Source organism: Lissotriton vulgaris, chromosome 5 (assembly GCF_964263255.1).
Source record: "Lissotriton vulgaris chromosome 5, aLisVul1.2, whole genome shotgun sequence".
NCBI classification, from domain to species: domain Eukaryota; kingdom Metazoa; phylum Chordata; class Amphibia; order Caudata; family Salamandridae; genus Lissotriton; species Lissotriton vulgaris.
Genome location: NC_141693.1, coordinates 1,887,607,042 through 1,887,631,844, shown reverse-complemented (window position 1 = coordinate 1,887,631,844; position 24,803 = coordinate 1,887,607,042). Strand labels below are relative to the sequence as shown.

The 24,803-nt window shown below is 47.0% G+C and overlaps 1 pseudogene across 1 annotated transcript in view; it reads right to left on the bottom strand.

The window, feature by feature from the left end:
* The window catches only part of LOC147717630 (E3 ubiquitin-protein ligase TRIM39-like), a 245,838-nt pseudogene that overhangs the window by 184,153 nt on the left and 36,882 nt on the right, over positions 1 to 24,803 (bottom strand). Inside the window, exon 2 of the transcript XR_015296081.1 lies at positions 12,859 to 12,954. The product of XR_015296081.1 is annotated as an E3 ubiquitin-protein ligase TRIM39-like (transcript). The remainder of the gene's footprint in view (positions 1 to 12,858; positions 12,955 to 24,803) is intronic.

Here is a 24,803-nt window from a genome sequence, read left to right as displayed (position 1 = left end):
AAACGAGTCCTCGCTACTCCATCCACTTTCCCCATACCTTTTAGTGCTTTTTGCAGTACTCCCTAGCTGTGCATACAGCCTTCTCTTGTGTTGTGCACAAATCCATTGCCTGCTTCCAGGGAGCTAATGGAGGAGAAGAGGTCAGCCTTCACCATTTAGCAATATCTCTCTTGGCCAGTGCCATTCCATTCCAATCCCCAGCAAATTCTTGTTTCCACCCACTCCAGGACTCTCAGTAGAATGGGCAGCGGAGAGTTGTTCATACGCCTTCCCAGTACTCTAGGTAGTACTTCAATGATCCTACCCCATTATCTTGCAATCAAGGGACATTTCCATGCCATATGATAAAAGTGAGCAGGCATCCCTGGGTAGTGCCAAAACGCCGGCGACTCCATCACACCTGTGTGCAGCAGCCAATCTGGTGTTTTATAGGTCATGTGCAGGTAACTGAGCAGGATGAGCCAGTATCATGAGGAGATAACCTGCACTCTAGGTGTCATGCAAACATCCCTCCAGTCACCATCCTCTATGGGCCCCACCCAATGCTCCCATCGGGCCTTAAGGGTCACAAATACATGTGGGGAATGACAATAGGGTATTTGCAAACTTGCAAAATCCCCTTCTCTGTGATGGGTCCCATAAGATTCTTGGACTCCAAGAGGCTACACTCAGGAACATTCCACAAGGTACTGCGGTGTTGCTCCAGGGCATGGAAACTCCATATACCTGAAGAACTGGGACTTGTGCAGAGCAAACTCTTTCTGCAGCACCTGACAGAACTTAAGGCACGCTGCCTGCCAAATGTCTCCCACCTTGGAAATCCCGATCTTATCCTACCCACTGAACCCTTCTAGGGAGGAGACCTGATGCAACCAGCCGCCTACCAAGAGAGGGGTTGCAAGTGTAATCCTCTGAACCCAGCCATTTCACTGGTGTGCCTTACGCCAAGTCCCAAGAACCACCCTTGAGAACTTGGGGAAGAGGAGCTGGAATGGGAGTGCCGTACAGCAGCCATTTACCTTGTCCATGCCAATCCTGTCCACTTCCAACTGAAATTCCCTGCTCTGCCACTTGTTGAACACCAGAACCTGAGCCGCCCAACAGTAAAGGAGCTCATCGGCCATCCCAAGCCCCCCCATCTCATGTGGATGGAGTGCCTTTCCCATATGATATAGGGAGGTTGGTGAAGCCACAAAAATGCCAGGATTTTAGCCTGCAGTTGGCACCACCAAGATTGCGGCAATAGCAAGGGATAGTTTTGTCATGTGTATAAAAAGCGGGGGAGAGTGATCATCTTTTCTATGTTTAAAATGCTTTATTGAAATTATGAAAACAATGTAAAACATCATTACAAAGTCTAGAAAAAGCAGGAAGCTCAATAACGTGGATTATGGACAAAAAACAGTATTATTAAATGTCCTTATGAAATATAGCTGTACTAAGTGAAAATGCATTTTTAGAAAATTTTCCGAGAAGAGAAGAAGGAAAGAAAGAGGAGAAGGGTGAGAAGAGGAAAAGAAGAAAGAAGGAAGAAAAAGGAGGAGAAGAAAAAGAGAAGAGTCCAAAAAGAGAAAGTGATATAGAGAAATAAACATAGTGAGAATCAAATTTAAAGTACATGAAATAACATTGTAAAAATTGGACCAATAAAAGTTAAGTTGACTTTCTAGATAAAAAGTTAGTTAAAGGTAACCATAATAAGTCTCTTTTAATCATCAGAGGAGTAGAAGTGGCGTAGGCTCTGTCCATTCTATGATGGTGACATAGTTATTTCCACCATGCTTGAAAGGACATTTTTGAGGTGTCTTTCCAATTAGAGGTAATATTCTGAAAAGTAATAGCGAGAGAGTCATCATCTTGAACAGAGCGGTGCGTCCCAAGGCAGCAGCGATGTAAGATGGCCGACAACTAAAGGAGTTCCCGAGATCCGTAACCCCCTTCCCTAAATATCCGGTACAATATCCGTTCTAGGTACACACAACCTTCAAGTGGGACACTGCTCTAGAGGAGTCCATTGAAATGTGCAGCCCCTAGATGTCAGGAAAATGAGTCCAGAGGCATGGCCTAAAAGACACCGGAAGCAGGGGGCTATAGTAGTCGCCTCTCCGAGCCATAACAGCGCTGATACAAAGCGAGGAAGTAACCGCCAGTGCCCCGGGAGAGCTGAATGAGTGAATACAGTGTAGTCCCAGAGGCACTGCGGAATAACCCTGAGTGCCAGCAGAAACAAGCGACCGTAGAGCAGAACAGAACGGACGAGCCAGAGACTGAGTTGCAAGCAGTAGCGGAAGTAACGATCCCCCTGAGTCAGTAACAGCTGCGCAGAAGGGCCAGGAGTGGGTGGTGAAAACGGTTCGAGAGAACCCTAATAAGGAACAACATCAGCTGCCCTTACCCTCAGATGTGGAGAAGGTATTGTGCCTCTGAGGTGAGTGAGTTGCGAAGTGCAGACACCATTGGGCGCAACGAGCATTGGGAGTGGAGTTGCTGAGACGAAGGGGGAGTGGTAACAGGAGAGGCTGTGGAGCCAAATAGAAGTGCCAGGAATTAAAGACAGACAGTAGGCCGCCTGCGCGGTTGAATAGACTCGGAGCCAACGGCCCAGTGTGGGGAGCCAAAACCTTCAGGGGGCCACCCCCACCATCACCCTCCCCAGTAGAGTGAACAAGAAATAGGCAATCGGAGGCAAGGACAAAGTAAATCAGCACAGAAGAGCACGGGAATACGCTCTCTCCAAAAATCTTGGCAGAAGGCACAAAGCAGACACACCAGGGGCCACTGATAGAACCATGCGGAAAGGAGGGAAAGGTGACAAGTAGGACACATCTAAAGAGCATTCCATGCCACATTGAAGCCCCGATAACTACTGGGAGAGGAAGCGGCCCGAGAACAGATCCCACCGGGGGACACCCCAACAGGCTGCGTAGAGTTAACATAGCTACAGACAGGTGGCGTACAAACACGAGTGGGCTTTAACCTCAACTACCAGGCTTGATCAACAGCCACCTACAATGACTGGGGGGAAAGGTTTGCTGGCTCTCATCAATCCAAGCTCAACAAATTTGCTTGGACAAGCAAAGCAGACACCGATGGGACTCCCCGGGAAGAGAAACGGGCAGATACACAGGAGCCTGCAACAAAAGAGGGCCTAACACTGCAAGACATAATGACTGCATTAAACAGAGTACAGTCCTCACTGCAATCGTGAATAGATTCAGTAACACACAGCTTTCGCTGGTCAGGGCCGACCTAAGAAAAATGGGCACTAGAGTGACGGAGATGGAAGAGAAAACAGCGGACCTGCAACATGACACCACCACTCTCAAAAGACAGGTCAGTGAAGTACATGAGACAAGCAAAGTTCTAGATGCAAAGCTTGATGATTATGAAGGGAGATCCAGCTGGGAGCACCAACAAGATCGAGATTGGCCTGCATTCTTTATTTTCGAGACCGCAACACAATATTCCAAACTGCACGCAGTGCACCTCCTGTGTGCTATGAAAACAACAAAATCTCGTCCTTCCCAGACCTCACAATCAAAGCCAAAAACAGAGGTGCAGCTTTCTTGAGGTGAAAATGGTTCTGAGAGAGAAAGAACTAAAGTATGCAATGGTCTTCTCAGCCAAACTCAGAGTGGAGGCGGAACAGAAGGTCTGGTTTTTGGCCAACCCAGTGGAAGTATGGGAATGGCTAGACGTATGGCGACGAGTTGGAGATCCCAGTTCCAAAGCAAAAAGATATAAACGCCCCATGAAAACTATGGAGGTAGGGGACTCCAGCAGGACAGGATCAGACAACAGTAAGGGAGACCAGTCCCACAGAGTAACTGGAACATCTACGAGTACCTAAGGATGGTCCCTGGAGGAAAGATGTGACCCACAGTAACTCAAAGAAAGAAACAAACTCAGTGGTGTCACTATACTAGTGAAATCGGACTCCGGCATCAAAGATATGTCTGAACTGTGAGGTGGAGAATCAGACTACTACACACAGGGCGCTGCACTGAACTCGAGAGGAGCTTGGATATAGGAGTATATTTTACCTAGCATGCAAGGCCGTTGGGAGGGGGTGGATGCTGTGACACTAGTCTCCAAAGTTAAGATTGGGGAGGGACGACAGGCGCTCTGCAGAGTTGGGGATGCAGGTAGATCAAGGCCTGAGATGCAAGGAGGTAGGCGGGGGCAAGTTTTTTTATAGGGTATCACTAGGGTAGTAGGGTAGTTTTTATTGTAGTTAAGGTTAGTAGTACTCAAAACCGGAACAGACAACCCGGGTCCCGAGGGCAGAGTGACAGAAGACTTTATCTCAAACAGTACGATTAATGGGTGGGCTGCATAAGGAGGTAAAGGCCCCCAAAATGAAGAGCTTAAAAATGTCCAAACTTGAAGCAGGAAGACATAAGATACACCCAAGGGTAGGGAATGGCAGACATGATTAATATTCCCCAATTGCGACTGCTATCATGGAACGTCAATGGGTTGGGGGACAAGCCTTTCCTCGTTCCTGGAATCACACCATCTTCTCCAGGAGCGTCAGGCGGGGTTTCGTGCACATCACAGCACCGAGTTGGTGATGCTCTCGGTGCTGGATGAGCTGAGAGGTATGGCTGACAGTAAGAAACCGAGCCCCCTGATACTTTTAGACCTATCGGCGGCGTTCGATACTGTCAGCCATTCCCTGCTATTGGACAGATTAGCCGCTTTTGGGATAAGGGGTCAGGTCCATCAATGGCTCCATTCTTTCTTGACCGGCAGGACCCAGAGGATCCAACTGGGGGATGCCATTTCTGAGGTGAGTATTCTGGAGTGCGGAGTCCCTCAGGGTTCCGCACTATCCCCACTGACTTTCAACCTTTACCTCCAGCCGTTGATTGACTCTCTAGCTAACATGGGTTGTCGTGTATTTAACTACGCTGACGACACCCAGTTGCTGCTGAGTATTGACAATACGCTCCTGGCACAAACTAGCGCACGGAACATTCTCAGACATACAGTCAGCTGGATGACGGCAAACTCGCTGAAAATAAATCCGGAAAAAACTGAGGTATTGGTGGTCTCCACCTCAGCCTCGCCTTGGCGTGATCTCTACTGGCCCCAGGAATTAGGACCCTCACCGATATCAAGTGACAAAGTAAAAAGTCTCGGAATCAAGATTGGCAATGAGTTGTCAATGGCCAGTCAGATCTCCTCAGTTGTAGGGATGTGTACTGGCTTGATCAGACAGTTACGAAAGTTGGCTCCTCTTCTCTCCTTCTCCGCATGGTGGTTTCTGCCACCATCGTCTCGAGGCTGGTTTATGGGAAAGCCCTCTATCTAGGTCTGCCTAAAATCTTGATTAATAAATTGCAGGTGGTTCTGAATGACGCGGCGCATCTGATCTTCAAGTTACCTAGAAGATCCCATGCCTCTCCTTTACTACTGAAGCTACATTGGCTCCCCATAGAACAGAGGGTGGAGTTTAAGAGCCTGTGCACAGCCCACAAGGCCATCTATGGGCAAGCCCCTGCGTACATTAAAGAGCGCATGGAGGTGTACATCCCCAAGCGAGTCCTGAGGTCCGCCGAATCCCAGCTTCTGGTCTGCCCTCGTTATAAGTTAAAAACCAAAGGAGGGAGGTCTTTCTCAGTTCTGGTTCCGCAGATCTGGAACAATCTACCAGAATCACTTCGGAAAGAAGCGAATCTCCTGCGTTTCAGGAAGCTGCCAAAAACCTTTTTATTTAGGGAGGTACTTGATTCAGCGAAATAGTCTTATAACATGCCCTGCCTCTCCCTCATCCTCATGCACTGTTGTTTGTTGTCTGTTTTGAGCGCCTAGAGACCGGTTGGTGAGTTGGCGCTATAGAAAACTAAGTTAACAATAACAATAACAATAACAAAAAGGGGGCTCCGTACTACAATTCATTAAGCGACATTTGCCTGCCGTGACCCTATTCAAGGAAACACATCTAGAGGGTAATACCTGCAGGGCTCTAGACAGATGGGGGGGGATAGAAGTTGGCTGTGCATTTGGGGTTCACTTCCGAGTCGAGGGGAGTGGGAGTGCTGGGGAGGAAGCAATTCCCGCTCATCCTGGAACGGACTTTAGTGGACGACTGGGGTAGATTTGCTGTGCTGACAGGCAAGTGGAAAGGGAAAACGATTAACATAGTCTCAGTATACATACCGCTGGCGCTGTACAATAGCGCCATCCCGACATGAACACATTCCTTCTGAGGTTACCTGAAGGAGCGCTCCTAATTGAAGGTGACTTCAACATGACACCAAAGGACATTCAAGACAGATTCCCCGCAAGGTCACAACTCTGCCACTCCTCCGCACTTTCAGATTTCTTGACAGCAATGGGTCTCGCTGATGTCAGGCGCACTCAGAATCCATTAAAACAGCATTTCACTAATTACTCAAGGGTACATAATAGCCACTCACGCATAGATTTCTTGTTCACACATACAGATAGAGTTGCTTGCTTTTGGGAAGTACACCACCTGCCATGGGGACTTTCTGACCACTCCCCGATATGGGCTCGGGGTACCCAAAGAAACATAGTGTTGCAGCCATGGGGCCTGAATGTCCATCAGATACGAAAAGGCCTAGTCCGGACTACAAAAACATATTTCGATGAAAACAAAAACTCAGTAGAATCAGCACAGATCTTGTGGGAAGCTTACTAGATAGTCATAAAGGGGGAAGGTCTCTCACTAATGGTAGGATATAAAAGAGATAAGAGAGTTGGAGCGCAACGTTTTAAACCTAGAGACTCAAGCACCAGAGTGTCACACAGAAGAGCTGCTCAGTACTCTGCAGCTCAAAAGACAGGACTATAAGGAATTGGCCTCAGAGGCTGCCAGAGCCAAACAGTCGGCATCTAGAGACCGCGTTTATGAGCATGGCGATAAAGCCAGGAAAATGTTTGCATGGCTGGAGCGGCGCAAAAAAGCAAATAGGTGGGGGAGTACAATCACTACAACAGCTGGAGCCATGCTAAACGATCCCCGAGAGGTAGCGGAGACATTCGCACAATATTTTGCCATGTTATACTCCGAAAGCCCCGTTTGCTGCCAGCCATCTTACCAAACACCGGCACGTTCGCGGTGTTCCTGCTTTTACGGAGAGCCGTATCTCGAAATTATCTTTCACATCTAGGAAGCCATCACCCAAGCATTATCGAAATTCCGGCTCTCGGCCCCCCCGTAAGCCGTCAGAATTAGATTAGAGGAATCCTTTTTTTACAGCCGTGTAACCACGTCATCCTTTTCATCGAATTTCATGACGATATAACAGAATGTGGTTTGAACTATCGCTAGAAACACGAGGCCCTATTTGAGGAATTACTACTTCCAGTATCGGATGTTGCGGTACTGACCATCATGCACATCTTTTTTCATCATTAGTTTAATCAAGAAAGTCAGCGTCCTGTGTCTGGCGGTCTTTATACGTATTCTCTCTTTTCATCTGTATGGTCTGGACAATTAATTTTCTTGCAGTGGACGGTCACCTGGGGAGGGCTGCCTAGCCGAGGTGCGTGTAGTTAATACCGCATTGCCTCCATCGTCTGCCACATCTACTGCTTCCTGTTTGTTTGTATTGTATTTTTTATAATTTTTGTACATGAATTGTAATCAACTTTATAAGAAAAAAGGAGAAAAAAAGATAAGAAAGTATCTAAAAAAAGACTATAAAATATATACATGAATAATAAAATGAATAATTGAATTATCACATGGGTTGTTAGTCTGTACAATGTTGGGCAAATTTTGTTTGGTTTTTAGATATATTGCTTTGTATCCCTAGTTCTCAAAATATATACTCCGAAAGCCCCACGGCCACAGCAGAGGCCTCAAAGGACATCTTCGCTGATCTACCCCTACCGGTGATAACTCCTGAAGACGCAGCAGGTATGGAGAGCAATATTATGGTGGGAAGTAGCCTCTGCAATACACAGTCTCCAGTTCGGAGAGGCGATGGGACCAATATAAAGCTGTAGCCTCCCAGGTCACGCCATACTTACTTCAAATGTACTCAGAGAGTGTAAGGGTCGGGAGTTTCCCAGGGATCAAGGTTTGCCTTCTATAGTAGTGATGCATAAACCCAGTAAACCAGCAGATCAATGCACCTCATACCACACTATCTCACTCCTTAGTGCCGAAATTAAGATATCGGCCAAACTTCTCGCGGCCAAGCTTGTACATCAATTCTCACACTTGATACACCTTGATCAATCTGGATTCATGGCAGGAAGAAATATGGCACTCAATCTACGCTGCATCCACTCGGTAACAGGCAGGAAAGATACTATTAGGGAAGATGCAGTAATAATGTCCCTAGACACATTCATGGCCTTCGTTACAGTGGAGTGGCCATACGTGTTTGCAGTCCTGCAGAAAACGGGGTTTGTACCCAAATTCTGGGCATGTATTAGGCTATTATACACTGGGCCCAGGGCTCAAGGGATAGTGAATGGGAGGTCCTCTGTCACCTTTCAGTTGAGGAGAGGGACTCGTCAGGGGTGCCCCCAGTCACCACTCTTATTTGTGTTGGTCCTGGAACGTTGGCGTGTGGATAAGAGGCGACGATCAGATCAAAGGCCTTTGTTGGTCAGCACAATGGGAAGACCGAATATCACTATATGCTGATGACATCCTGTTATATCTTGCCTCCCCTCGCCACTCAATAGCCAGGATCATGACTATCCTTTAAAAACCTGGGAGAGCAATCAGGGTACTCTATTAATTGTTCGAAATCCACAAATTATGTATTTTTTGGAACGCCCCCTGAGCCTGACGAATGGTTGCCAGGAGACTGTAGAAACAGAGGGCTTCTGATATTGCAGAATACTTGTGACAGATGATTCAGACCGGTTCTTCATACAAAATATACATGCTCCATTGGCACATCTCCTTAGTGACACCCATATGTGCAGCGCTATACAAAATGATGGTATTGCCTCGATTTTTGTATGCCAAACAAAACACCCCATTTGTAATCCCACTAACATTTTTCTAGGTGGTAGAGAGCGAGGTACAAGACCTATTATAGGATGGGAAGCCCCCGAGAATAGCCACATATAAGTTAATACGCGGATGGTATGATGGGGGCATAGCACTGCCGCAGATGGAAAGATATTACTGGGCGGCACAGTTGGTGGTGGCTAACTAATGGGTACACCGACCCCAGGACGGACCGGTCTATAAGATGGACAGGCATTTGTTGGGAGAGTGAGGTTGCTTGAGAGCCTTATACATGAAACAGAGAGGGAAGATGTTGACTAGACCTACTGCACATACAATCCCCCTCTGGCATAAGGTGAACAAAAGGTTGGGGTGACATGACAAAATAACTCAAAATACGCCACTCTGGGATAGCGAGAGACTAGGAGGGCTTCACACAAGCAAGGGATTTAATAAGTGGGACCTTATTAGTATCACAACAGTGGGAGATCTATAGAAAAGGGGAGGTTGTCCCCTTTGCGGAACTTATTTGTATTTTGACCTGGCCCGACTGAAACCTTCAGACAACTCCAAGTGAGGCACGCTTTATTGGCAGCTTTCCTCTGGGAAGTAGTTTCTTAGAAGCCTCACCTCTAGGGGACAGGCTTCTCACTGAATTATTGGATAATAAGGCAATTTCCTTGACATAAAAAGCCTATATACAATACCTCTGACCCCCTGGAAAAACTCTGTGACCTCTAGCACTGTGACTTAAGTGAACTGGATGACAATGACTGGCAAGATGCTCTGGGTACTCCCCGGGAGGTAGCCATATCAGCCAAACTAAGACTCATTCAACTGCAAATCCTACACAGAACATACGTCCCGAGAACTACACTAGCTAAAATGGATAGAGGAATCTCAAAATACTTTCAGCTAGCTTATGAACGGGAAGGAACATTCCATCACCTAATATGGGACTGCCCGGTGATTAGGAACTATTGGAAGGAGCAGGGGCGGCTGGTCCATAGGGGCGCCGGGGCAGCGCCCCACAAAAGAAACTGCTCACTGCAGTTTGGGCAACAGGAATGTAAGCAGACGAAATGACAGCTTTCACAATTCGTCTGTTTACATTTCTGGGCCGGCCTGTGCTTCAGGGGTTAAAGTGCGCATGTCTCCTGCTCTCGCCTGCGCACGCAGGCGAGAGCAGGAGTCAAGAAGATGGTCTGACTGCGCATGTGAGTGAGGAGCGGTGCCCCTCACTCATATTCACAAACCATTAGGATGCTGCGCATGCCCAGTGTAATGCATGCGTCTGTAGATAGACTCCTGCTCGGGCGGTGATGCGTTTTGCTCAAAGTCGCCCCATGCCCTATCAAATGCCAGGATATGAGGAAACAAGGGTCAGCCGCCCGGCCACCCCGTCGCATTCAGCCTCCTGATTTGGCGCAGTTAGTATTTCCTGTTGAGCATTGCCGACGTGATGCGACGCGGGACCTTAAGGAGATGCCTCATGCCTGGTAAGTTTAATTCATTACATTAACCCCGACCACCCCACCCCTTCCCGCGCGCGTACCACCCTCCCCTCCCACCCGGAATCATGCCGGCCGTGACTGGAGTCATTCCACCGGCCGCGACTGGAAAGGATTTGGTGAACATAATGGCTGGAGTCTGCGGGGAGGAAATAGAACCAGAGCCGAAACTATGCCTCCTGGAAGGGGACGGATCGGAGCCGGCAAGATCAGACATGGGCGACATTGGGAATGATAATAGCAAAACGAAACAAAGCTAGATACAGGGGGGCTCAAGTGGCACCATTGCCCCAGGACTGGGGCAAAGACATGGACTCATACATGATCACAGAAAGGTGAGTATATAGTGGTAGAGGCTGCCCAAAGAAGTGGGACCTGATCTGGGGAAAATGGACCGCCTACAGAGAGGGAATTTGCACTAGCCCTACAGGATATCGAAAGGGACCAAGATGTGAGATGACAATCCCGGAATAGCCTTCGAGGAAGAATTGGAATCAGACGAATATGCGGAAGTAATGTTTATACTGGTATTGGTAGTGATTTGAATGGGAAATGTAAGCCGACCAAGTTGTAACTGATTGTATACAATTGCATCTGTAATTCATTAAAAAATAGATGCTATAAAAAAAAGGTAACTTGGCCTATATGCTGAGGTCTGTCATTTCCGTGTTTGGATTAATGCTGAAGCGCGAGGAGACAGAGAAATTGAGTGAAAGAATGAAATAAGAATATGAATAATCAGGCGGGGAGCGGAGGACAGTGAATAAATCTTTTGAAAACGTCCCTGCCGGCCACCCGACACTGAGAAATATTGGATTTTTAGCCAAATGATGCACAATTGCTCGAGATATTGAATACAGATTACAAAGATATAAGAAAGGATCAGGAATATTGGTCCCATTACAAAAGTGCGAGAGACGCATGGCCATTGAAAAACGTGCAGGACATTGGCAGACTTTACCAATGTGTTGCGAGTAAGAAGCCCTGATGAGAGCCCATTGAGAACCCGTGAGGCTCGAAGCGCGTCGGCAATTCGCTATTCGGTTGGCAAAAAGTGGATATATATTAAAAAAAAGAAAATTTAATTAATTCAGGAAAATAATTTAGACTGGATTACTAGAATGTTGAATGAAATCTCATAGTGTCATTGTGGAGTACATATGGCACATTGGTTAATGTAATGTTTCCATGTTGAAATGTAATTATGTATAATTTATGTGTTACATTGAGATAAATGTTATGTAAATTGTCATATATGTGATATGTATATGTTACTGTCTATATGGTTCGAGAAAAGGACATAAACCAATTTCACATGAAATAAGAGTTGATGAAATAGGGTAAATAAATAACCCGATCACTAAAAGAATATAGTGTGGTGGACACAAATAAATCATAATTAAGTAGGATACCAGGTTTTTCCCCTTGTTGAACTTAGGTCTGTCATTAAGCGGAATCACAAGGGCAAATATTCAAGTTCCAGGTTAGACCTGGCTCTAGGACAACATACATTCCTGGATATCGGAAACTCCGTCTGTGCACCGTAAGCCGTGTTGACCATTCCGTGTCAATCAGGGGCACTGCAGGGGGATAGAGAGATTTTTAGGCAGGTTAATTTTAAGCCCCAGTGCATCCCCATATAGACCAAGGATCTGCAGCACCAAAGGAATCGTAAGCGATGGGCGTGAGATATACAAAAGCACATCATCCGCATAGAGAGCAATGAGGTCCTTCACTGCCACACCCCAATTGAATCCCCAGACCTGAGCATCACAGCGAATCCACATAGCCAGCGGCTTGATCGCCAGAGCAAACAAGATTGGTGACAGTGGACATCCCTGGCGGGTGCACCGACCACTTGTTGAATGGGTAGATCAGGTGCCATTGACCAGTACCTGGGCCTTGGGGTTAGAGTAGAGTACCCGCACAAATTCCCAGAACAGAGGACCCAGACCTAACCTGATCAACACTTCCTCCTGAAAGACCCAACTAAGAGAATCAAAAGCCTTCTCAAAATCCAAAGGAAGGAGAACTGGCTCCTCGCGATTGACTGGTTGGAGGCACTTGATGTAGTAATAGACTTTAATGGTACCATTGCTACCATCATCCGTGCACTGTGGTCATCGCCTCCAAGAAGGTAGTTAAACAGGAATCAGGGACACGGTTAAGCAGGGCCTGTGATTTGATTACTTTTTCACTACATCCAAACAAGAACTCTGGAAACCCCTGCTTCCTTAAAGTGACTTTATCTCTTTATGTTCAAAGAAGTTGCAGGTGATAGTTTGGAAGCACAGCTGAACCCTGGCACAAATGCTGTGGTCATGCTGGAAACTGGTAAATTGAGGCAATATTTGAGGTCTTCTCTCCAGACTACTAGTATATAATTTACTCTTGCCTTACCTCCAGCTGTTTTCCTTTAATTTCTTCGCTGCGATTCAGTTCCACTACATCGTCCAGCTTTTTCTTCAAGCAGTCAAGATAACTTTGAATTTTTTTCTAAAAGAAGAAAGTCTATATTTGAAAATCCACAAAGACATTGTTTTACAATAACACAACACAATGTATAACTATTCTTCATAAGCTGAGATATCTAGTCTACATTGTCTTTTAATAAAATTGTTGTACTCTGTGACAGACAACACAAAAGTGACAATAGTCGATGAAGGGCGCCCAGGCAAGTTTTTAGAGCACTACATATCAGGGAAGACTACAGGGGCACTAAACACAGTTGTATGTTACCTGGACAGTAACTCTGAGGGCATGCTACCAGAGTCAGGAATATGCATTAGGGTAGGACTGGCATGTTCTCAGCAGAGAGGTTATGGTGAAGGGTGTGTTACCAAGGCGTTCTAAAGCACAGGTTAGATGGTGCAGAGAAGATGATACTGTGCATGTTTTCTAGCAGAGGGATTCTGAGAATGGCCACCTTAGCTGGCCAGCATTTATCACAATGGCCATGTTGTGACATTCTGCTGTTGGCTAGTTAGCAGACACTCAGTGTATGATGACAATGATGAAAGTGAGAGTTTTTGAAAGAAGGGGGCAGATAAATAATGTTCTTAGTAATTTACCAATTCAGATTAGTCAGCAAGAGGGTGGAGGAGCATTAGGTTGCAGGATAACTCTTCCCAGCTCTTGGCCAAGAATGGGGAACTAAACATGGGTACCTCAGACTGCCGGGCTGCGTACCACAGCCCTTGGCAATGGGTGGGGAAATAGAAAGGTGGATAAGGAAGCATGCCTAAAACAAGGCTCTGGACCTAGAACAGAAACCTAGCCCACTAGAATTATTAACCGTACATGATCCTTGTCAGACTGGGAAGGGGAGGGACTGTAGGACTGTTTTTGAAGAACGTGGAGTGCTTCAGCTACTTTTCCAAATGTCATATAAGCCCAGCATTCAACAAACTATACAGCAAGAAGGTTATGGTCAGCTCCATTTAGCTCTTAGCTTGTTTGGGCAAGTGATCTTCGGGCATTCAATCAATCAATCAATTTGTAAAGCGCACTACAAACCCGCGAGGGTCTCAAGGTGCTGGGGGAAGGGGGTGCTACTGATCAAACAGCCAGGTCTTGCGTATCCTCCTGAAGGTCAGCAGGTCTTTGGTCTGTCGAAGGCTCCGTGGGAGGGTGTTCCATGTCTTGGCGGCGAGGTGGGAGAAGGATCTCCCACCGGTGGTTGTTCTTCGGATGCGCAGGATGGTTAGAGGTTGGCTGAGCGTAGCTGGCAGTTGGGATGTAGAAGGAGAGCTGTCTGTTGAGGTAGGCTGGGCTGTTCTTGTGGAGTGCCTTGTGTGCGTGGGTGAGGCGCTTGAAGGATATACTCTTGTTGACGGGGAGCCAGTGCAAGTTTCTCAGGTGGTGGGGTGACGTGACCGTGGCGTGGTACGTCGAGGATCAGTTGTCCCGAGGCGTTTTGATGCATTGTAGTCTTTTGATGAGCTTGGTCGGGGCTCCGGCGAAGAAGGCGTTTCCATAGTCGAGTCTGCTGCTGACTAGGGCCTGGATGACTGTCTTTCTTCTATCTGTCGGGATCCATCTGTGGATCTTGCGGAGCATGCGGAGGGTGTTGAAGGAGGAGACAGCGTTGAGTCGAGGATGATTTCCAGGTTGCGTGCGTGGTCGGTGGGTGTCGGGGCTGCCCCCAGTGTCGTCGGCCACCAGGAGTCGTCCCAGGCTGAAGGGTTAGAGCCGAGGATGAAGACCTCTGTCTTGTCCGAGTTCAGCTTCAGACGGCTGGTCTTCATCTAGTCAGTGACGGCCTTAATTCCTTCGTGGAGGTTGGCTTTGGTGATGATGAGGTCCTTGGTGAAGAAGAGGATCAGCTGAGTGTCGTTGGCGTAGGAGATTATGTTGAGGTCGTGCTGTCGGGCTACATGTGCGAGCGGGGCCATGTAAATGTTGAACAGCGTCGGGCTCAGGGAGGATCCCTGGGGCACTCCGCAGATGAGGAGGCTTTGGAACGGAATGGGGGAAGGCGGACGCTCTGGGTTCTGCCGGAGAGGAAGAAGGTGGTCCAATCCAGAGCCAGATCCGTGAGGCGTGCGCGTAGTGTGCGGTGGCAGAGAGTGTCGAAGGCGGAATAGAGGTCTAGGAGGATGAGTGCTGCGTTCTCGCCATTGTCCAGCAGGGTCCTGATGTCATCGGTGGCGGCGGCTATGAGGGCAGTCTCGGTGTTGTGGTTGTTGAGGAACCCTGACTGGGAAGTGTCCAGGATTCTGTTTTCTTCGAGGTATCGGGTTAGCTGTCTGTTGACGGTTTTCTCGATGACCTTGGTCGGGAAGGGGAGCAGAGAGATGGGCTGTAAGTTCTTGAGGTCTCTTGGCTTTCTGGGTTATCCCGTATGATTTGTGAGTGGGACATGTCTTTCCACGAATGTTTAAATTTTTCCTGGCATCTTTTGTAAGTAATTTCTGCATTATCTGTTCCGCCAGAAGCCTCACCTGGGGGTGCACCTCCTCTAAAGGGGAGGTATCTTACAATCCTCTGTGCTGCCCCACCCTGGCCTGCACATGCTTCACTGACTCCCAATCTCCAGTAACCCTAAAAATGTTGAGGTGTCCATGTCAGCAACACAGGTACCCCACGTCTGGTGACCCACCCACCCCCAACCATCCACCCATCCACCCGGAGAGTGGTTCACACCCTCTGACAGCATCAGACTGCCGCAAGTTTATGCCATTGCGTGTTCCAACTTCTGCACCACCCACACCCTCAGAGCACCACCAGTACAGGGAGCTGAGTGCTCTCCTCCCAAGACAGTGTGGAAGATGAAGATATAAAACTATAAATACATCTGGGTTATGATGAAAATGCTATCCTGAGCAGGTGCCATCTGATAACTTGCTTACTATAAGATCCTTTTTTATTATTTTTAATGTCTTAAAAATGAGTTTACATGTACTTAATCGCCTTCTGTACTACATCTTGTAGTACAACAAACTACTGCCTAATGTGATTTAATTAATAAATCTGAGATTGAAGGAGGATGTAGACAGTGACCGCGTTAGCTGAGATTTATTATTTAATGAGCTGGTTTATATATACTTTTTCATCATTGGGAAGTCCACGCACTTGGATTAGCTGTGCAAACTATTGAAATATAACACCTTTGTTGGCATTCCCAGCAATCATACATGAAGCCTCCCACATCTTGAGACACTTTCTTTAACATAAATAGTGTGTGGTACACATGGATATAAAAATAAGTAAAAAAATAAATGTCAGCGGCAGGTAAACTAAGAATCTCGTGCATTTTCAGTGTGTGGGGGAGAGGGAGGGGCCTCGAAGTGGGCTTAGTGTCGATCATAGCCAAGGCACTGAAATCCCTCCTCCTCCAAACTTCTTACCTGTCTGCTCCGCAAAAAACCAAATACAAAGCTTTTGAAGCTGGCCCAATGATCTGGGGAGGTTTCACACCTGGTAAGGGGCATCAGCTGAGCAGAACCGACAAACAATTAGCTGGAAACATGCTCTCTGCGCGAGTTTCCAGGTAATTTTGCCCACACCGATAGCTGCTCCTTATCGGGTGACTGTGTGATGGGAGCCAATATCGTGTGACACACAGTGGCACCGTGTGAGTTGGAAGGTGTGCTGGTCACAAAATAATGGTCGCAATGTGCAAGTAAGATAACGAATTTTAAGAACCAACTTATGTACTAATAGGTCAGTTCTTAAAATTCCATATCATATTGGTCCACCCCGAGCTACCTCATGAATATTAATAAGGGAGGTCGCCAATTGCGGCTCACTACAATTGGAGGCCATCACAGGGATGGTGGTCTGCTGACCATCATGCCTTTTTTTGTAAAGCAAACCTTTTTTTGTTGTTTTTTTAAATGCAACCGTTTTCAATAAAGGAAACCGTTGCATTTTGAAAGAAAAGTTCTCCTTTTTTTTTGGCTCTTCACGAGTTGGCAGCGTTCCCCCTGGACCTCTGACTACTCTTCGACAACTTTTTTTTAGTTTTATATAGTGCAAACTAGACCTGAAGATATCAGGTATCAGGGTGCTTTACAAGAGCACCAGTCTTGTTACACAAGGAAACATTCATTTTTGTTAGGCGCAGGGAGGTAAGTGATTTGCTCAAAATGACAGGATGTTGAGCGTTGCTGCCGAGACTCGAACCAGGTTCCCCAGCTTCGAAGTCGACCTCTATAGCTGCAAGGCTACATCCTCTTCCATTTGCAGATGCATTACCACCTCCTACATTAGTCCCTGATTCAGTGTTTAAAAAACACACCAAAAACATGCCCCTTCCAGATACCAAATCTGTATCCATTCGAATTCCCATTTCAGGGATCGGAAAAACTTTTCGGACTCCTTAAACAGGTTTCGTCCATCTGAAAAAAGCATTTTACCAGTCGCAAACGTCGAATGGGAGCATTTCAAACTGATAACATGCCTAGTACATATGTTCCCTAGATTGAATTTATAAAGTGTAGTGATTTTTTACATTTAATAGTTGTCTATTGGTCTCTTTATGAATTATTCACACTTTTGCAATGCCAGCAGCACCCACCTGTGTGATCCAATGGAAAGGTTTATAGATGGAGTAGAATGAACATAGACAGATAAGGTGGTACTGATAGTCCAGGAGTTGCACACAGGTCTTCTGAAGGTCAAATGAAGACATCTACTACCCACAGCACTTGTGCCAGGCGCATGCCACTTCAACAAACATATGCAAGAATTCACATGAAGCCTGCTCACTTTTTATGGCACAGAACAGACTGTGAAGTAGACACAAACTCCATGCACTCTGTGATTGTAGAAACACCGTAGAAAGTGAATGCTGTAGAAGAGCCCTCATCCTGAGAACTGGTGATCACTTCAACCAGCAACTGATCAACCAAGGACAGAACTAAACATTAGTGCATTTGGGAAGGACTGATATAGACATACAGTTTTGTCTGGTTGCCATCTATTCATCAGACGTGGGGGCCTCATTAATGAAGTAACGCTAGACTTCCTTGAAAGAAGATAGCCATATTTCCTGTTGAACGAAGATGCTGGACTGTGCACTACAGAGTAGAGTCTGCCTGCGGCCAGTTTGGTCTAGTGGTCCAGCTGCCGGTCAGAAGCTGTGGGAGTTGATGTGATGTTTGCACCACTCTAGGTAATCCAGCTACCCTCTGTGCACCTTGTGGGACAAAAACCTATGCACACACAAACTAAATACAGATATTTGATCTTTTTTTGGTCTTTTTTGAAACAACAACGAGGGGCAGTTGGTATATGTAGCAAATGCATCTATTGCGCCAGCCGACACGTGTTTCATTGAAGTGGGGTGCACTCCAAATCTTCAGGGCTAGATCCCTAGATGGGAAAGATGGGTAATCCCCCACGACTGGTGATAATTGCAACCCAGTCAGGGTATCAGTAGATATTTCTGTGAGACAAGCCAAGCAGTCTTTCCGCACTGTGGCGAAAATCGAAAAGAAATGGTCTTGCGCCGATAATGGGCCAGGATAGGTGAGGGCGGTACAGGTGAGAATTGATAGTTAATCGTTAACGAAATGTTCGGAAACTGTCCAATATTTTCACAAATTGTGCCGTAACTGTGTCCCAAGCAAATGTTCCAAAATTGATAGTCTAGGAGGAAAGAAGCTGCCACAGTGGGCGTTCAATTCCAGCAAACGCCCTCTTACGCTGTCCCGCAACTCCTCTCGCCGTCCTCCGCGTGCTGATGGGTGCATCAACAACTGGAAACCCGCTTTCTAACTCCTAAGTAGTCAGTGCCATCGGAAAAGTGGAAAACGACTAAGCCCTCTGTGCACCACCTGGGGGTCCAAGGAAAAGTCATTGTTTAAACCATCTGTTGGGTGTGCCAGCATCATTCCTGACCCCTCCAGGATGCCGGGAAAGGGATTTCTGCCTTTTCATTATCTGTAAATACCCTGAGGATTACAATAGTTTCAACACCTGCCCTGGTGAGCTGGACAGATAGCGGATAGAAGTCATCTGTAGTCCAGAACCCTTGACCACATCTAAATATATCAAGAGGTTCTGGAGATATCTGCATTTGAAGCCCATGTCGAGTTAGGGGACATATGTGGAATGCACCCACACTCCTTTAAGCGTATCTTGACATAGCCAGAGTTTGGGTTGGCTTACAGAGATTTTGAAAAGTTTATGGAGATCACTTTGGTTTTCGCGGAAAAGACACCAAACACTCATAAGACATCTAGCGGATAAAAACAATACTTTGAGTAGTAGCACATTCCTGAGAGTTCCAACGAAGAGACACCTTTACCTTTTGAAGTGCAGCAGCTCATGCCAGTCTGAAGTGTAACAAGAAAGACCTGAGGTTCTCCATTAGAACGAGGGCGCTAGATCTTCCCGAGTGCCTCCATTGTTTAGCCCCATTGTAAAGTCTTTCTGTAGCACTAGTGCTTAAGCTCGTTAATAACATTTGGGGCTCTATCTCCACCTAGGAAGATATGAGCTAGACAGTTTAGGTTTTTTCTCAAAATCACTAAGTCAAGGACAGTATTTAGTTTCATAAGCATTAGGTATATTTTGTATAATGTGAAGCACTGTCTGGACATTCAGTCATCTAAGGGTACTATGATGGTGTTCTGAGCATCGAACGCTCGTGGTTTCCTTGAGGCAGCCTCAAACTGCTCAGCGATCAAGAGAGAATCAAGTGCTAAGGAGGATTACTTGGTTATGCAGTCTAGGTTTCAGTAGTAGTGTGGGATCAGGACACCTGTAGTGAACGGCTCCAGTAGTGGAGAAGTGTGGCTCACTGGTTAGAGGAGGCAGACCCGGACGCTGAGATCAGACCCGGGACCAGGGTTCAATTCCCGACGCGGCAGGGTCTTGAGCCCAAAATGTCCACGGACTCGGTAATTCTCGCTTCGGTGCCTACTCGAATCACAGGTTCACACTCTGCAACTCTGGGCAATAGCTTGCTTAATCTCCACTACGGCCCCCGCGGCGGGAAGCCTGGCTTTCACCTTGGGGATGCCCAGTAGGGCTATCTCACAGGGAAAAACCAGGACGGGTTCCCAATGCAAAGCGCTTTGAGACCTGGCGGTGATATTGCGCTATATAAAAACCTATCCATCCATCCAGTTGTGACACTTGGAGCCCAGTAACCTCCGACTCCCTATGGCCATATGAACCAGGCTCCGCAATCATTGTGACGCCGGGATCTGCGTTATGCCCCTGGACTAGTCTAAAGCTGGCAGTCTTCTGGTTCCAGAGGGAGGTCTGATCCACCCTCATGAATCCACTGTGATTGCAATGGCTGAGAGCAATACTGAGTCCTGCACTCTTAATGTGAAATAAAGTGTTTATTAACACAAACACAAGTAACGTCATCATTCTAAGGGGCACAGATTGTAACGGGCACTTGGGGAGGCAAGGAACACTCTTACATCACAAGAGCTGCTGATGTCATCATGTTACATGCTCTCCAAGTGACATCACCACACTGACGTGCTGTTGCATTGCAAGTCCCATCCTCCCTTAATTTGTCTTCGATGCCTACACCTTGGATGTGGAAAACGTGGCTGTCTTGCTCAGGTGGCAGAATGACTGAATGATTGTATAAGTCCAGTGAGGGGTGTGGGGCCTACAGACATCCAGGAAAGTTATCTGATCCTGGTTCAAGACCAACACTCGGGTGGGAAGGTCCATATGCATAGTGCCGATATAGGCAACCTCCCCCCGCAAGAAGAACATAGCAGCACAGCAATACAATAAACACAAAAGACATGTTTGTTCGCAGCAGCTAAGGTGGCCGCACTGGCTGCAGCACCATCCTCTCTCTGCGGGTACGAACTCACCAGGAGGCAGGGGCAGCAAAGACCTGCCCTTGTCGCACCTGCAGACCTCAGGGTCCCCACCAGGCCCGGCTCCAGGAATTTTTATTTGGGTGGGCCAAGAGTGCATTCGGGTGGGCCACTGCGGCAGTCGCGACTCGCGGGAGGGAGTGGGGGGAGAGGAATAGTGGGTTGGCGGGGGGTCGCGCGCAGAGGTCTGGTGGGGAGGGGTTCAATTTAATAATATTCATTAAAAAAAACAGGAAGCAGGCAGCCAGGCTTCCTTCCCTAAGCCAATCACAATGCTCTAAGCAGCGCTGTGATTGGTCAGTATGCCACCCAGACAGGGGCCTATGTGGCCCTGACCTGCTTGCATGTACAAACGCCATTGTGCAAGACGGTATTAACAACGGTCGTTCCTTCCTAATAGCGAGCCGCATTTGTATGCATCATTGTTTTGCGACCACAATTAAAGTCACAAAACACTTGCAGTTTGCCTCCTACTCCAAATAGGTAGTAATCCACTTGAAAGAGGAAGGGGTCACCAGGGGAGCCCTTCCCCTTTGTGAAAGGATGTGAAAATATTTTTGAAGAGCAAGCAGTGGTCCCACGGACTGCTGCCTGCTCTTAAAAAAAATGAAACTGACATTTCATTTTTCTTTTTTAAAATGCATCCCATGTAAGGTCCCTTTGATGTGAAAAGGAGGTTTCTGAGGTGGGAGTATCAGGCAAGTAACACTACTCAGCCTCCCTCGTTGCCAGCCTTCAGAGAGAATCTCTCTTCATTACTAACGCCACCTAACCCCGGACTCTGCAGCACACTCCCTTCCAGCCCTGATTATCATATCAGCCACCATCCGGATCCTTTTTCATTATTCCTGGTAAAACAAATGAGTAAAATCCCCCTCAAACTTAAAACAATAAATATACCAGTAAATATAATTAGCACACACTTTAAAATATGTTCCTCAGGGGCCCTAATGACCCGACTGCTAATTTAATAAACAAAAACAGAAAGGCCATGACAGGGTTGGCTTTAGCGCTGGGGTGGAAGTCTTTATTGGTGCCCCCCCTTGACCTCTTTCTCTTTACTACCACCCTCCAACAGTGCCCGTCATCTCTCCGTAGCCTTTCTCCCTCATGAACTCCTCCTCAGACTCTCACACTACCACCCTCTACCAGTGCCCCTCATCTCTCCCTAGACTCTCCCCTATTGACCTCCTTCCTGGATGTCCTCATTACCACCCTCCAACAGTGCCCCTCATCTCTCTGTAGCCTCTTCCCTCATGATTCCCTCCTCCGACTCCCTCACTACCACCCTCCAAAAGTGCTCCTCATCTCTGCGTAGCCCTCCATGACCTCCTCCTCTGATTAGCTCACTGCTACCCTCCAACAGTGCCCTCATCTCTACATGGACTCTCCCCATATTCACTTCCTCGGATGCCCTTATTGCCACCCTCCAAAAGTGCCCATCATCTCTCCGTAGCCACTCTCATATGCTTTTCATTTGTGGTATATCGCTACTCGTAGTGTAGGGTTTCACAGTACTTTATATAATTCACACATTATGCAGAGACAATGAATCATACAAATATTTAAATCAGCCTATAGGGAATGTCACATAAGCCAATGAGGATTACCAGGTGTAGGATTCACATGTCAGCCATACTGGTGGGCAGTATGTGTTAAGAGAGATAGGTATGGAGAAGCACAAACTCAGGATTTAAAGTATACCCCAGTGGTTAGGGTTTGTCTTTACTGATAAAAAATGTACATCTGGTGGGAGTCCCCACCAGAAAGCATGCCTGGAGGCAAGCCGTGTGTAATAAGGATGATTCAGGCGATTGTAGAGTTTAAAGTAAGCTTTATTTAGATTTCCAGAAATGTAGGCGTCATCCACAGGAGCGCTCCGTGAAGCAGCTGCCGAAGTCACCGTTTACAGTTGCAGTTTGGCTCGAGAGCCACCAGCTCCAAAGTTGCAAACCCACTGAAAGAGATGGTTCTATAACCTAGGATACCACATCACCTCCTCACTTATAATAAACAAAAACAGTAAACAAAAACAAAAAAACAAAAAACAAAACAAAACAAACAACAAAAAAATCATTAAACATAATCATAAAAACGAACTGGTGTTATAACCTACTGGTCTGGTTTATGCATCCTTCCCATTGTTGTGCTCTGCCTTGCTGCTCAGCCATTGGTGATGTCATTTGGAATGCTGAGAATGTTTGTGCTGGAGTGAGATCAGTTGGTGTGAGAGGACTGAGCAGCAAGGAGGCTGCTCCTGGTGGGGCATATATTATGGATCTTACCATCATCCTGAAGCTATAATTAATGAAGTATCTTAATGAATAAACCTGTTACCTATTTCTAGACGACCTGACTAAGAGATATTTTTCATTTTAACACTGGCGGTGATTTGGTAGAACCTACGTGTGTGCTACTTCAATGGATAATGGTTTATGAAACTTAAAGGATTTTCAAGTATATGGAACTTCAAGAGAACTTACGAGTTGTGTATTTAAGGAAGCTGGCACCAATGAGCCCCACCAGTGACCACTCCACCGGTCGCCCTACCATGTAAGGGCCAGTTCCTGCTGCTTGCCTGCTTTGCTACCTGCCTGTTCCTGCTGTGAGCGGTTTCCAATCATGATGACTTTTTGGCAGAGTGGACTACTGTGATTGTCACGACATGTACAAGGAATGACTTCAGATTGTGACAGTTGGACTCTCTGGAAGTTGAGTGTGTCCTGGCCTGTGCACAGCATCTAGATGTTCAATGCTCGGTTGTGAGGGAGTGTACACGACGTATGAAGTGATATACTTTGAGCCACATAGGATCGACTTAGTCTTGGCACAAAGCACAGAGCTGCAGCCAACTGTTTTGGGAATTTTGAGGCAACAGGCAGATTATTTGACGTGTTGGCATTGTGGGGAGTTCTTGGCGATGTATGGTTCTGCACATATACAGTGTGCTGTCCATGTATGCGACCAGCAAACTGTTACTGTCTTTGTTTGGATTTTCTGAGAGCTGCACGCAGCACAAAACATTACAACAGCGGCTCTGCTTATTTAAGTCTACTAGGAGCCGCATTCAGCGCAAACTATTTGAACTGTGACTCTGTGTATTTAAATTCACTGTCAGCCGCATGCCGCACAAACCATTAGAGATAACGGTTGTGAGTGCATAACTTCCCAGCGCGTGCTTCCTTACCATTTGGTTGTGGAGCTTGTGTGATGTTTGAATTCATCTCGAGGCATCCATAACATCTGCTGCTGTTGAGCCGCGAGCCCAGAGAATAGCTTGAAGCTCACACAAAGCCCTTATGAACAGTGGTAGAAGTTGGGATCGAAGGGCACGGCGTGCCCCTACTTTTAAAAATTAGGTCAGTCAGTTCCCCTACTTCTTTATTTTAAAAAATCGTCCTGGGACAGCAAGAATAGTCCTACTTAAAAACGATAACTTTTTCATTCAGCTTCCAGGGGCTGCTAGCACTTCTCTGTTGAACTCCAGAGGCTGCAGCAGCCCCTCCCTGAGCTCTCACAGATTGTGGGCAGGCCCATTGTCATTCCAATTGAGGCTAATTATCACCTTTGGAATGACAATGCGCCCACCGCCTTCCTTTAGCATATCACATGCCAGTGAGATCTTAGTTCCTGATTACAGAGGAGCTTTCCCCAAACAAAGTACTGTGGGGAATTTTCCCCCTTGTGTAGTTTGTCAGTGTGGTACACAGAGTGAACTGGGCAGGTGCAGTGACGGGACAGAAGAGGCAAAAGGAAAGGAGAGGTAATGGGGCAGGAAAGGTGACCAGGCAGATGAAGTAACGGGCAGGAGAAGTGACAGGGCAGGAGAAGTGACAGCGTAGGAGAGGTGACAGCGTAGGAGAGGTGACGGGGCAGGAGCAGTGACGGGACAGGAGCAGTGACGGGACAGAAGAGGTGACAGGAAAGGAGATGTGACGGGGCAGGAGGAGTGATGGGGCAGGAGCGATGATTAGGCATGAGCAGGAGCGGTCACCGGGCAGGAGCAGTGAACGGATAGTGGCAGTGAACAGACAGGAGAAATGA